We start from the raw sequence: 15,167 nt of genomic DNA, 5'->3' as shown, positions 1-15,167 counted from the left end.
GACAAGAATTCAAAGGAAAAGTTTTTACAACTCTCATTAGCTTGCTTCTTCACCATGCTTGGGCAAAGTTTGCTTCCAAATAATGTGCATGAATTCTGCCCTTTGCTTTTCTCTTCTCTAGCATTTGGGTGCACACTATAATGTAGAAATAATCCAAGTAACAGCAAAAGGTGAATTTAGAATCCGCTCATTCTGAGGGAGCTCTTTGAACATATGAACCTGAATGAAATGATCTTTGCCAACACCTAATATGAAGATTTTGTTGATGAAAAGCTTCCTCATAAATAAAGCCTTAACTGCACCTACCTCCATACCATCTCATAGCCAAACTCCCATTGCCCACCGACTGCAAGTTTCAATCTCTTCCCATATCTTATATCCGCACTTATTCATCACTCATCCTTTCTAACTTCAATTGGTTCCCAAGGCCCCAAATAAAATTCTTATCTGTGTGGTTTCTTCCCCAATAAACTCGATGGGGTCATTTTATGGATGTCACAGAGATCTTGGTCACCAGCTGGAGGGTTGGTAAAGACCAATGCTGATTCCTCCTGGGAGAGCTTGTTGATGTTTTGTCCCAATCAGGTAGCTGAGAGATCATTGGTAGGTCTTCCAGGCCCCTGTTGGCATGAATTTGCGCCTGTTGAGTACCACTGGCCAATCAGAATCCTCTCATCAGCACCACCATGGAGCTGGTGGAGGCTGCAGGATACATCCATCGGAGCCCTCATTTCATTGGATCCCTCGACTCAGGTGAGTGATGGCAGGTGGGGTTTCATGGTATAGGGATTGTGGAGGAGGGTCATGGGGGAGGCGGTTATATGGAGGCCAGCAAGGGCAGGACAATTACTGTCAGCATCAACTCTCCCCCCAGACCCCCGCCCCCTTGCTGATGCCAAATTTTTTTGGATGAAGGAACTTCCCCTCCAAACCCTTCCCACAAAGGTCACAAGAAACCTGCAGAGTGTTGCCTCTCGTGCTCCCCACATGGTTAAATGCCCTCTGCTACTTTAATACCAGGGGTAGGATGCGGCCCTTCATTGGCCATTACTTGCCCGATTAAGGGCTTCAGTTGGTGCCAGTGTGTAAAGCCTGTCCACAGACCTTTCACCAGGAATTTAATTAGGGAAGCAGTAGCATAGTGGTATTGTTACTGGACTAGTAATCGAGAGATCCAGGGTAATGCTCTGAGGATCTAGGTTTGAATCCCATCATGGCAAATGGTGAAATATGAATTCAATAGGAATCTGGAATTAAAAGTCTACTGATGACCATGAATCCATTGTCTATTGTCATAAAAACCCATCTGGTTCACTAATGCCTTTTAGGGAAGGAAATCTGCCAGTCTTACCAGGTCTAGCCCACATGTGACTCCAGACCACAGCAATGAGACTGACTCTGAAATGGCCTAGCAAACCATTCTGTTCAAGGGCAATTAGGGAGGGGCAGTAAAAGTGGCCCAGACAGCAATGTGCACATCCCCTGGACAAATAAAAAAAATCAGTCCCTACCCTCCACCACCCTGCCCAAATGAATGCATTCCCCACCTCCAAACTCGTCACAGGAGAGAACATAAAATAATCACCCCTTGTCAACAACCTTTCCACCTTCCCTCTGAAGAAATTTAGTTCTGTATTTATCAGTCCTATTCAGAGACAAAAATAAAATGAAAGTGGTGGAGGCTGCCTCGCTAAATATTTTTAAGACGCGGGTTGATGGGTTTTTGATAAGAGAGGGGATTAAGGGTTATGGGGAGAGGGCGGGAAGGTGGAACTGAGCCACGACAAATCAGCCATGATCTTATTGAATGGCGGGGCAGGCTCGAAGGGTTAGATGGCCTACTCCTGCACCTATTTCTTATGTTCTTATGTTCTTATGAAAGGAATGGTAGGCTGCATTTTAAAGGGTGTGGAGAAGGTTTTAAAAGATCTACAAAGATGATCAGTACTGAGAGGGCATTAGGAAAGACTGAACAGACCTGAGCATTTTCTCCAAAGGTGAAATTTATGGTGTTTGATCCCAAAGAGATTTTGTCCCAAAACTATGGATCATAAACATAAGATAGTCACAAGTAATCTGATAAAGAATTCAAGATAAATTTATTTATTCTGAGTGTGGTTAGAACGTGCAACTTGTTACCACTTGGTTGAGATGAATGGCATAGATACATTTAAGGGGAAACTTGATAAGAACATGAGGGAGAAAGAAAGAGAAGGATATGTAACTAGGTTGGGATTAAGTAAAGTGGGAGGAGATCCATGCGGGCATAGACTGCTGGTCCGAATAACTTGTTTCTGTAAATTTCATATGAAAGCACACCATAGTCATTGCTATCATCTTGTTCAATAGTTCTATGGAATGCACAGTAATACAATAGGAAGAAAATTATTAAATGTTTCTCCTCATTCCAAGCAAAAATGTTTGCCAAGTGCATTGTTCTTTCAACTTCAGATGTCAATAATGTTTGTTTAATTATTTTATGCACAATAAAGTTTGTTTTGTTAAGAAAAGTGTAATCTCATATTCAATCAGTTAAAATGAGCTGTGTGGATTTCTTTTTAAATGTTAATGATCCCTATCACATTGTGACAATAATAAAAAAGTGCAGTGGAGTTGAACTCTATGGTGTTTCATTAGCATCACTGATCAGTACCCTACTAGTGTTCAGCTTGATTGAAAGGTCAGGCCTTGAGTTGGATAGGGAGCTAGTTGATGAATATCACAGAGCATGGAGGCTACACAGGTATGTGGAAGTGGAGATTATACCACACCACTGTGAAGTAACAGCTTCAAAAACAGAAGCAGTTCGAAGGATATTCCTGGTCAGTGTTGTAAAAGTGGGGAGATTTCTCTTTGTTCCCAGTGCTATGAAATTGCCAAGATGTTTCTAGCGAGATCTTTAGGCTACTGTTATCACGAGTCCAGTCTTCACCATTGCTCAAAATTGAATGTTGGAAAGTTTATTCACAGGGATTTTTGAGATTGAGAATGCATTAGAGGCTAGAATTGGAGGATTGTGAGTCTGAAAGACATTACAGGGAGATAAAGAAGGGCAAGACAATATAGGCATTTGAAAACACACAGATGAGAAACATGATGCCCAGAAATAGGAAAATCATTAAATATCATCATGCTCATATCTAATGGCATGGGATAGTGATTCCCCAAGTGAAGGGACCTGAGCCTTATCAGAAATTCTCTTTGTAATCCAAATCTGATGGCTATCAGACCATGCGTATGAATGAATATTCCCAGCCCAGTGTAACACATTGTAGCTGCTGTCACAACAAGTGAAGCAAATGTAGACTTTTGCTAGCATTTAATTTTTTTGTCTATTCAAAATCAACCTGTCAGGGATTAATTCCAATCAGGGCTGGATTATGACATGCTGAGGCCCTAAATTACGTCAAGGTTAAGAGGGTCCATGGGTGTGCAGGACTTTTTTAGGTGAGGGATGTTCAGCAAGGACACCCGCTAATTATATTTAAATGTATTATAATGCAATGGCAGGAATCCTGTCATGTCAGCAGTGGGGGAGGCAGGGACAGTCAAGTAGGAAATCCCACTTGTGTAAAAGCTGTCTTGCATTTCCTCCACGATTCTCTGCTTCCTCCACCATTCCGTCCATTAAAAACAGGAGCAGAAAATCCCTCTCAATAATTCTGGGGATAGCAGCAGGGGTAATTGAAAAAGGTCTTTCATTTTGCTGGTTTCAATATTTTTCAATGGATTTGAAAATCCACTGAAAATGGATTCGAAATCCCCCCCAGTCGAAGCTGGTAATCCCATTGCCGGCATCTCCTGCTCATATATCACTCCTAGCCCTTAACTACCTCTGCATTAACATTCCCCCTCCCATGAGGATTCCGCTGGGGACAGTCCCTTGGCACAAGTTGGCACGGTCAGGGTGACATGGTGCCAACTTGCCAGTGCCAATCTGTGCCAGGGGCAAAGCTAGGAGACATTGCCAAGGCACTGATTGGCCACATCCCTTTCCTCCAGGGCTATACTTATCTTTGAGCACCCAGGGAGACCCCCGACAGGTTCACATCTATATGAACCTGTTGTAAACCGCACCTATGTGACAACATGTCAATGCGGTTTGAAGTTATGGTGAGGAGTCAAGATACAGAGAGGGGGGAAGGGTGTGTTAATTATATTAAAATCTGCAGAAATGCACGTAAAGCAGGTTCATGTTCACAATGGGTGAGAACCTGACGATGTCACCGGCGGGATGCGGGGAAAATCCGAAGTTACAATCTTGCTGTCGAGATTGGCAGCTTTCGGTTCTTGGGCCCCCATCAGCAACCTCACAGACGGTGAATGCGGGCTCAGGACACTGCCCCATGAAGTAGTCTTGTTGAAGTTACAAATAAGTCTTGCCTTATCTCTAGGTCATGTGCTTTCTTATATCACCATGTGAGCGGTAGTATACTCAGTCCTATGTTAACTCTTTAGGTACCAAATCCTTCTAGTACAATAAGCACAAACCTTTGCTGTGGTTGCATGAATTTCATTTCAGCAAATGGCTATTTGTTCTATTGTAATTAAGAATTATGCGGGTGGCTGTTGCTTTGGCGGGGGCTAATTAGCTCACCTTTTGGAAAATTGGACAATCAAACATGGAAGCTTATTTCCAATGATAGTATCCAATTCATTTAATAAGGAGTTCTTTTGTTATGATCAGATACTGGGCAGTAAAAATAAACTTCTAATTGTTTATTGGGAAATCAGACAGGAAAAGCCTATAAATACCTCGTGCAGGCATAACTATTGCATCTGTGCAAAATCATAAAACAACTCTTAAAGACATCCACTGCCATACCAATCAGTCTATGAAAGATGGATAGGTTACCCTCATCTTTTAATACAACTGGAGAACAATATAAAAACAATGCCTGCATTTATATTAGGTGAGACCTATCCTAGCATTTCTGATTCCCAATATGTGGGCTTCACACAGCTCAAGGCAATCCCAGAGTAAACTTCCAGATTGGTGCTTTTTTTTTCATTTGGACTTTTACCTGGCCATTGGACTTAGCAGCAATGAACGTTGTACAAATTTAAAGCAGCTATCAACACTGAGCTATCAGAATTGATAAACAACACAGCTGAACTATTAAATTAGTCTCTTGCTCCCTCTTGCATGTTGACTGAACTGCAGTGCATTTCTGACATTTTCTAATTCTTTCCTTCCTAAGTTATTGGGATGGCACAGTGGTTAGCACCACTCCAGTGGTTAGCTCCAGGGATCTGAGTTCGATTCCCGGCTTGGGTCACTGTCTGTGCAGAGGCTGCACATTCTCTCCGTGTCTACGTGGGTTTCCTCCGGGTGCTCCGGTTTCCTTAAAGATGTACTGGTTAGGTGCATTGGCCATGCTAAATTTTCCCTCAGTGTACCCTGAACAGGAGCCAGAGTGTGGCGACTAGGGGATTTTCACAGTAACTTAATTGCAGTGTTCATGCAAGCCTACTTGTAACACTAATAAATAAACTTTAAACTAACAATTGTGCTGCGTTAGATCAAGTTAAATAGTCAATAGAAATTGCAGAGCAAACAACTGCGGAATAATTACTTAAATAAAAGATTTGGAGTTACGATGGTTATAGTCGTGCTTACAATCCTTATGTATTTTTACACAAATGCTTTATTATGGAGCACTGGTTAACATTTATGCCTTTGAGGCTCGATTGCTCAATCGCTTTATGAGGAGTGATGAAAGGCAAGCCTGTTTAAATTTGCCTGCTACCTCAAACGTATCTGTGTACAATCATGTCTGAACATTTAAAGGAGAATGTACCTTAGCAAAAGACAAATTCTTTCCACTGTTGCTGCTGCCTACACATTCACTGAAATCTTATGGCGATAAGAAGAAAAAACTTAATTTGAATGGCAGACGATTCTGACTGCAAAAAAGGTCACAAATAAAATCAGGGTTGAGCGTATGGCCAGGGAGATGCTGGGCATCTGCTGTGGACTTGTTACGGCGATTGGCAAACTGGTTTGTATCTGTAGCCCCCATTTTTTTGATTTACCATGTCTCACTTCCTTTTATTTTAATGACTTAATGTACCCTGTCTGTTTTGATCTTCATTTAACTCCCTCAATAAATAAATATCCTACTCTCCAAACACAGGAAAAATGTTGCAAATCAGCTCATTGATTTACTAATAAATATAACGATGAATCACAAAATGAAAATCACATCAATCCAGCACAGGATTTACTGGTTAATGTTTCTTGTTACCCCAAAAATGTGTTGTTTAAGAGGTGACAATCACCTCACTACTTCACAGTTCAGAACAATTATCTACTGACAGCTTTGAAACATTTATCCCAAAAAAAAAGTGTTTTTTAAAAACAAAAATAAAAAGATATAAAAACCTGAAATAAATCGAAAAACACTGGAAATACAGGTCTGAGAGTTTGTCAACTGCAAGGTCTTCCACTTCATCAATGTACAACGACAAAAAAGCTCAATATGGAGCTGTAGACAAGATTTCTGTGGAGATTTCATGGTGCTTTCATTCTGCACAATCCATCCTCCCTACTGTCTGGAAGCAGAACTACTGGCTGGCTTAACAAAGATAACGTAGAATCCTACAGTGCAGAAACAGGCCCTTCGGCCCATCAAGTCGGCACAACCACAATCCCACCCAGGCCCTATCCCCATAGCCCTACACATTTACCCACTATTGGTGGAACGGCAAATTGTGCGGAGGGTGTGGAGAGTCTGCAGAAGGATCTAGATAGGCTGGGCGAATCGGCCAGGAAATGGCAAATGGAATTTAATGTTGGCAAGTGCGAGGTGGTCCACTTTGGTAGGAATAATGGTAGGAAGGGTTATTACTTACGTGGCGAAAAACTGCAGCAGGCGACGGTGCAGAGGGACCTCGGGGTCCTTGTGCATGAGTCGCAAAAACCCAGCTTGCAGGTGCAGCAGGTGGTCAGGAAGGCGAATGGGATGCTGGCCTTCATAGCAAGGGGGATTGAATATAAAAGTAGGGAGGTCTTGCTGCGGCTGTATAGGGCATTGGTGAGGCCGCAGCTGGAGTACTGTGTGCAGTTTTGGGCGCCGTACTTACGCAAGGATATTTTGGCCTTGGAGGGAGTGCAGAGGAGGTTTACTAGGCTGATGCCGGAGTTGAGGGGGTTGAGCTATGAGGAGAGGCTGAATAAATTAGGCTTGTACTCGTTAGAGTTTAGAAGAATGAGGGGAGATCTCATTGAGACGTATAAGATGATGAATGGGATGGATAGGATAGAGGTGGAGAGACTCTTCCCGCTCAGAAAGGATAGTAGGACTAGGGGGCACAGCCTCAAGATAAAGGGGGGGCAGTTTAGAACGGAGTTGAGGAGGAACTTCTTCACTCAAAGGGTGGTGAATCTCTGGAATTCTCTGCCCGTTGAAGTGGTGGAGGCTACCTCGCTAAATATTTTTAAGACGTGGATTGATGGGTTTTTGATAAGAGAGGGGATTAAGGGTTATGGGGAGAGGGCGGGAATGTGGAACTGAGCCACGACAGATCAGCCATGATCTTATTGAATGGCGGGGCAGGCTCGAAGGGCTAGATGGCCTACTCCTGCTCCTATTTCTTATGTTCTTATCCCTCTAACCTCCACATCCCAGGACACTAAGGGGCAATTTTAGCATGGCCAATCAACCTAACCTGCACACCTTTGGACTGTGGGAGGAAACCATAGTACCCGGAGGAAACCCATGCAGACACAAGGAGAATGTGCAAACTCCACACAGACAGTGATCCAAGCCAGGAATTGAACCCAGGTCCCTGGAGCTGTGAAGCAGCAATGCTAACCACTGAGCCACCGTGCCAACTCTTGGTGACAATGCTTAGAATGTGGCTAATCATACTTCTCAGCAAACAATGAGGCACTGGAGCAATATAATGACGACCATATGATCACCGGACATGCTGTTGAACAAGCTACAGCATGAGATGTTTCAATTCGGACGGCTGAACAGATCTGGAACTGTTCTTCAGTGACCAGCCAGCATCTCCAGGATGGCCGTAGTACGCTGCACTCTGTAATGTTATCTAATAGTGAGGATTGTAACTGCAACAGTGCCAAGGAACAGAACACAAAGCCTCTGAGGTGACTTCCAAAGAGGAGGTAAATGCAGAAGGGGAGGAAGCTGAGGAGGCAGAAGATGTGAAAGCAAGACATCACCAATGACATGTGATGTAGGTACATCCTCAATGATGTAAGGAAGGGAATTCCAGGATTTTGACCCTGGGATAATGAAGGAACTGCAACATGTCTCCAAGACAGGATAGTGAGTGGCTTGGAGAGGAACTTGCACTTGCGGCTGTTCCCATGCATCAACTGTCGTGACAGAGGTCACAGATTTGGAAGGTGCTATTGAAGGAGCCTTGCTGAGTTGCTGCAATGCATCTTGTAGATGGTAGACACTGCTACCACTGTGCATCAGTGATGGAGGGAATAAATGTTTTAAGGTGGTGGATAGGTACCAATCAAGCAGGCTGCTTTTTCATGATGGTATTGAACTTCTTGAGTGTTGTTAGAGTTGCACTTATTTGGGCAAGTGAAGAATATTCCATCACACTCCTGATTTGTGATGGACAAGCTTTGGGAAGTCAAGAGGTGAGAATTCTGCCCCTGACCTGCTCTCGTAGTGATAATAATCATATGGCTGGAGATTATATGGCTGGAGCAGTTCATTTTCTGATAATTGGTAACTGCCAGAATGCACATATTGAAGATTTGCCGATTGTAATATCATTGAATGTCAAGGGATGATGGTTAGATTCTTTCCTGCTGGAGAAGGTCATAGCCTGGCACGTGTGTAGAACAAATGTTACTTGGCACTTGTCAGCTTAAGCCTGGATAGTGTCCAGGTATTCCTGCATTTGGACATGGACTACTTTAGTATCTAAGGAGTCACAAATGGTAGTGAGCATTGTACAATCATCAGCAAACATTCCTACATCTGCTCTTTGAATGGAAGGAAAGTCATTTGTGAAGCAACTGAAGATGTTTGGGTCTAAGGCACTAGCTTGAGGAAAAGCCTGTAGTGATGTCCTAGAACTAAGATGACTAACCTCCAATAACCACAACCATCTTCCTTTCTGCCAGATATGACTCCAACCAGCAGAGGGTTTCCCCTTAGTCCCACTAACTCCAGTTTTGCTAGGGTTCTTCGATGCCACACTTGGTCAAATTCTGCAAAAATGTCAAAGGCAGGATTCTCGCTTCACCTCTGGAGTTTAGCTCAACTTACTGATGATCAAGAGTAAACTGATGGAGCACTAATTACCCTAGTTAGATCTGTCTTATTTCTTGTGCACAGGTCATACCTGTGTAATTTTACACATTACAGTGTTGTAACTGTACTGGAATAACTTGGCTAGGGATGTGGCAAGTTTGAGAGCACAGATCTTAAGTACTTACACCGGAATACTGTCAAGTCCAATTGCTTTTGCAGTATCCAGTGCCTTCTGCTATTTCTTGATATCATATAGGGTGAATTGAACTGACAGAAGACTGGCGGCTATGATGCTGTGGACACTCACATGAGGCCAAAATGGATCACCATTCGGCACTTCTGGCTGAAGATTGTTGTGAATGTTTCAGCTTTATCTTTACACTGATGTGCTGGGCTCCTTCATCACTGAGGATGGGAATATTTGTGGAGCCTCTTCCTCCAGTGAGGGTTGTTTAATTGTCCACCACTATTCTGAACTGGATTTGGCACAGCTTGGATGTGATGTGTTTGTTGTGGAACTGCGTATCTCTGTCTATTACTTAATGCTTTTGTTGTTTGCCACACAGGTAATCCTGTGTTATATTTCACAGGTTGACACCTCATTTTTGGTATGCCTGGCGCTATTCCTGCCTTGCCCTCCTGCACTCCTCATTGCAGTCTGGAATGTATGTCAGAATTTTGTGCTGTTACTTTCAAAGTAATATCCTTCAATATTTAATAATGATTTTTTAACTTTTTTGTTATCTCTTCCAAAAGTGACTCAATTCATATTTTAAAAATATTCATTGGGTCTGCAGCATGGACTTATGGTTCATGAAAGCTTACAAGGTTCTGAAACTTGTGTAATTCTGGGTGTTGTCAAATACATCAGGTACTAAAGAAAGTTAATAATTAATTTTTCAGTAAATAAGGAAACCTGAATGTAAAGAGCAAATAGCTTGACTCTAGTAGACCAGCATTTGTCATTGCCACACAAACTGACACATTTGATCTCCATGGTTAAGAAACTGAAAGATGCATGTAACAATTTCCATGGAAAAACACATTTTATTGAGTTTGTGAGGTGAGTCTCCACACATAAGCTGATGAGTAACAAATATGAAAAAGCTCCTGAGGAAAATATATCCAGTATAAGTTTATTTTGTACTTACGTTTGTGCTGCCTAATGCTTTTGACATTTCCCAAATTATATAAGTTTTAAGTAAAATCCATATGACATGACTAATTATAGAAAGTTAGACTAATAATGTTCTGCAGTGGCTCGAAATAGAATCTCCAATTCAGGGTCAACATTAGAGACAGCAAGGTGATGTTGAATATTCGACCTGTGCAACTGATGCCAGAGTTTTCCAATGTTACTGTGACCAATCCCCTTGCGATGCCAGTCATTGGAATATTGCACATTCTGTTTACTTCATTTATTTTACTGGAGACAACAACTTGTGATCATGTAGTGCTTTTGATGTCATAAAATTTCCCTTTGCATCTAACAGGAGTTTTATAAAACAAAATGTGACACCAAGCCATACATTAACTAAATAAGATAGGTTTTAAGGAGTATCTTAAAGGTGAAAAGTGAAGCAGTGACACAGAGGGGGGTGGGGGGAGCGGGGAGCGGGAGGGAAATTCTGAAGCTCCAAAGCCAGATAACTGAAGGCACGACCTTCAGTAGTGGATCTATTGAAAAGACCAGAATTTGAACAGCTCAGATCTCTTGGAGGCTTGCAAGACTAGGGAAAGCCATGGAGGGATTTGTAAACAAGGACGAGAAGTTTAAAATCAACGTTGCTTGACTTGGAGCTGATGCATGTGAGTGAGCAGAGGGGTGATAGGTGAATAGGATCTGGTGGGTGTTAAGACCAAGTAAGCAGAGATTTGGGTGATCCCGAGTTTAAGGAGAGTAAAATGTGGGAGACCAGCCAGGAGTGCATCAGAATAGCAAATTATAGAGTAACAAAGGCATGAATGAAGTTTCAGCATCAGATGAGCTGAGACAGGGGAAAATGCAAGCAACTCTATGTAGGTGAAAATAGTAAATTAAACTTTTTAATGGACATGTAGTAGAGACTATGGATGGGATTTTCCAGCCTTGTTCGCCCTGAAACCAGAAAATCCCTTCTGAAGTCAATGCACCTTTCCATAGTTCGCCCCCTCACCCAGTCTGATTCTCGTGGAGGGCAGGATGTTAAAATTCACAATATATAGTATTTATACAAATATTTATAAAAATATATAGTATTTATACACAAGGATATGAATTGCTATTAAACACCAATGAAGAATCATGCAACATCATTGTAATCCTTGTTTATCTGTCTAATTAGTTCCTCGGGGAAAATTAAGTGTGTGAAAGTCGATTTTTTAAGACCTTGCAGCCCAGTACACTTTTTCAAAGTCTTTCAAACATAATTATGTGATGTGTCATTTTGATCTCTTACTTTTAAAATCCTCCACCCTTCACAGCCTACACTGCTGCCTGTGCCTCAAGTTGCCTAAAGCCTTGCACTCTGGACTTCCCTGGCTAAGCCTCATGCACCTCACTTCCCTCCTTGAAATCTACCTCTTTGAAATCTCCAAATAGCTTTCTTTAATCCAGAATGAGAATAATAGTAAATTTCAGCAGAAGATAGCAATACTTTTTCTTAAATGGAATTGTTTAGGATTAAACAGATTCATAATAAGAAGGCCTGAGTAATGGGGACATGACTACATTCATGAAAACATTGTATATTCAATGACGTAATATTTCTATTTTAAAATCCTGGGGCAAAACTGCTGTTTACATCAAAATAAAGCAAAGATTTTTTTAGAAGCCACCAAATTACATGTTGACGGGGCTTGACAGGGTAGCCACTGAGAAGTTGTTTCCCCAGGCCAGGGAATCTAGAACACAGGGCATAGTCTCAGGATAAAGGGCTCGTCATTTTGGACAGAGATGAGAAGAAATTGCTTCACCCAGGTAATGAATCTTTGGAATTCTCTACCCCAGAGGCTTCATCATTATGAAAGGCCATAATAGACAGATTTTTGGTCTCTCAGAGAATCAAGGGAAATGGGTATTGAGGTAGAAGATTATCCATAATTGTATTAAATGGCACAGGCTCAAGGGGCCAAATGGTGTACTCCTCCAAATTCTTACATTCTTATTTCTTACATCTAGCCAAGGACAAAGAGTTTCCAAACTGAATGGAAAAATGAGCCTTTCTTCCTGTGTACATGATGGGAGCAGGATCATCATGTTTTGCAGATAATATGGATTTGGTCAGATTAGGAATGGTCCATTTGCAGGGGTGTGTCTGTGAATAGGCACGCTGACTTATATTTACAGTACATGGTGTCAGAGGTTTACTAGACTGGCAGGAAGTCAGTGATTGCTCAAACTTAATTCAAGCAGCAATTGTGGAGGCCTGATTGTGACATTCTTTCGTGAGTCAGACTCTCTTCATTGTATTGATTTGACATGTTTGATATCCATTCTGCATAAATGCCAGTTCTCGGTTAAATCCTATCTGTCTAATCAAAGGTAACATTCATTGTCCTCATTGACAGTGACTAGTTCAGACTCTCTACTTATTGATGATTATTCAATGTGATTGATCAAGGAAACACGTGTTTGCTTGTCCAATTCCCACAGGTCTCCCAGATGCCCTTGCATAGGGTGGCATGCTTTTTGAATAGTTTGCTGAAGCAGCTTGCCATGCAAAAGAACCCCCCCACAGGAAACCAATGACCAAATGTAAATCTAATGAATATCAGATACTGCTTGCGAACCGCTAGCCACAATATCCAGCTCATTCTCCACTTAGCTGCATTTGTTGCTTATGATATTTGTTGTACAATTAAGAGGCAATTATAATTTAACAACAAAATGGTTTTTATAGCTGGAATGTTAAATCTTTTTAAAAATCTCAGATCCAACCCTAACCTGTCTCTGCTTTCAGCTTTAACAAAAGAGAGGTGGAATTGGGGTATGGAGTTGGTGGGCCAATAACCAATCTGCTCGCAGGGCGCAGGCTGATTATTTAAATATTATAACGAGGCTGTGTGCTGTATTTTAACCCTTCTTCAGGCTTAACCCTGGTCGGGTGATCAACCAAGACTCAAGGCAACTGAAGTTAGCTATAGCTTCTCCTAACTGCAGCTGACTGTAATGCTTCAGATGACAATTCTTCATTGTCTTTTGACAGGTTGGAGTGCATTGTCAGTGACCAGGTCACTTAATTACAAGTGGTAAAGGTAAAGCCGCCATTGTCCCTTTGAGGGGGAGAACTGACTGGTGGTGAGTTAACCTGAGGCTCACCACACTTCAGGCAAGGAGCAAGGTTGAGCAGGCAGGTCTTCACAAATGACCTCAGCCGGTACAGGAATTGAACCCATGTTATTATGTTCTTATGTTCTTATTGTCGTTGCTCTGCATTACAAACCAGTCATTCATCCAACTGAAGTAAGCTGACACCCCCTCATCACCTGTTTCACAGGTCCAGCACCAGGCAGCAAAATATAAATGCATTTTCTAGTCAAATGAGCAAAATTTAATTTTTCCCTTATTCCTAAATCCAAAACATATGACTTTTGCATGCAAGATAAATTTTCCCCCCCATGGGGATTAAAGCTTAACTCTCACTTGAAGGACAGTTGGAACGCAAACACAATGTCCTGCAGTTGGAGAATGAACAAACAAAATCATGTTAGCTGTGTGTGTTAATTCAATGGATTTGTCATAATCATGTGGTGAGACAGCAATCCAGCTTTGTATTGATGTTACATCACACATAGGTAGTCAGCTGTGATGTAAGCTACCACCCACAGATGGATTGTTCAGCTATTTCTACCTGTATTTGTACTTTTTTTCTTGCAAGGGTTGACAAAGTGGGACAAGTGTTGGACCTACTAGTTTTCCGTTCGAATAATGAGTACTTCATGGCAACGGAGCTAACACATATGCCTACTAAAGGTAGCTAAATTTAACTGAGTTATCTTAAGAACATAAGAAATAGGAGCAGGAGTAGGCCATCTAGCCTCTCGAGCCTGCCCCGCCATTCAATAAGATCATGGCTGATCTGTCGTGTCTCAGTTCCACATTCCCGCCCTCTCCCCATAACCCTTAATCCCCTTGCCTATCAAAAACCTATCAACCCGCGTCTTAAATATGTTTAGCGAGACAGCCTCCACCAACTCAACAGGCAGAGAATTCCAGAGATTCACCACCCTTTGAGTGAAGAAGTTCCTCCTCAACTCCGTTCTAAACCGCCCCCCCTTTATCTTGAGGCTGTGCCCTCTAGTCCTACTGTCCTTTCTGAGCGGGAAGAGCCTCTCCACCTCTATCCTATCCATCCCATTCATCATCTTATATGTCTCAATGAGATCTCCCCTCATTCTTCTAAACTCTAACGAGTACAAGCCTAGTTTATTCAGCCTCTCCTCATAGCTCAACCCCCTCAACTCACTGTCGCTTTATCTTGAAGGATGTTAGGCAAGAGCGAATCTAAAAATATTCAGCCAAATACTAGGAAACGGCTAAGGGCAGTGACATTTATTTATTTTGAGATATTTAGATAGATATGCCCAAATAGATAGATATGTCTTTATTCTGGTCATATTTGCATAGGTATGCTCAGTACTTTTGTATTTAACTCCCTATGTAAGAATTATCTTATTTATGTTTATAAGTGGGCCACATTCAGACAGTGACATTAGAATTCCTGGGAAACGTCATAACTGGATAAAGAGCTTAAATTTACTGCAGGCAAGATCCAAACTCCTAACTTCCTGAAAGCACCATCAACTGAAAATGACTCAAGTATGATACAGTCAAGTTTATACAAGAGCGGAAGGTTTACATTAGTCTCTGGTTTTACTCACAGTAATCATTTTAAAACTGAAATAAGCCTCATAGCAGTACATGGTCTATATTTTAGA

The sequence above is a fragment of the Carcharhinus amblyrhynchos genome, chromosome 7, assembly GCF_965287045.1.
Source record: "Carcharhinus amblyrhynchos chromosome 7, sCarAmb.v2.hapA, whole genome shotgun sequence".
NCBI classification, from domain to species: Eukaryota; Metazoa; Chordata; class Chondrichthyes; order Carcharhiniformes; family Carcharhinidae; genus Carcharhinus; species Carcharhinus amblyrhynchos.
The sequence above is the reverse complement of the archived record's forward strand: the minus strand, read 5'-3'. Positions refer to the sequence as shown.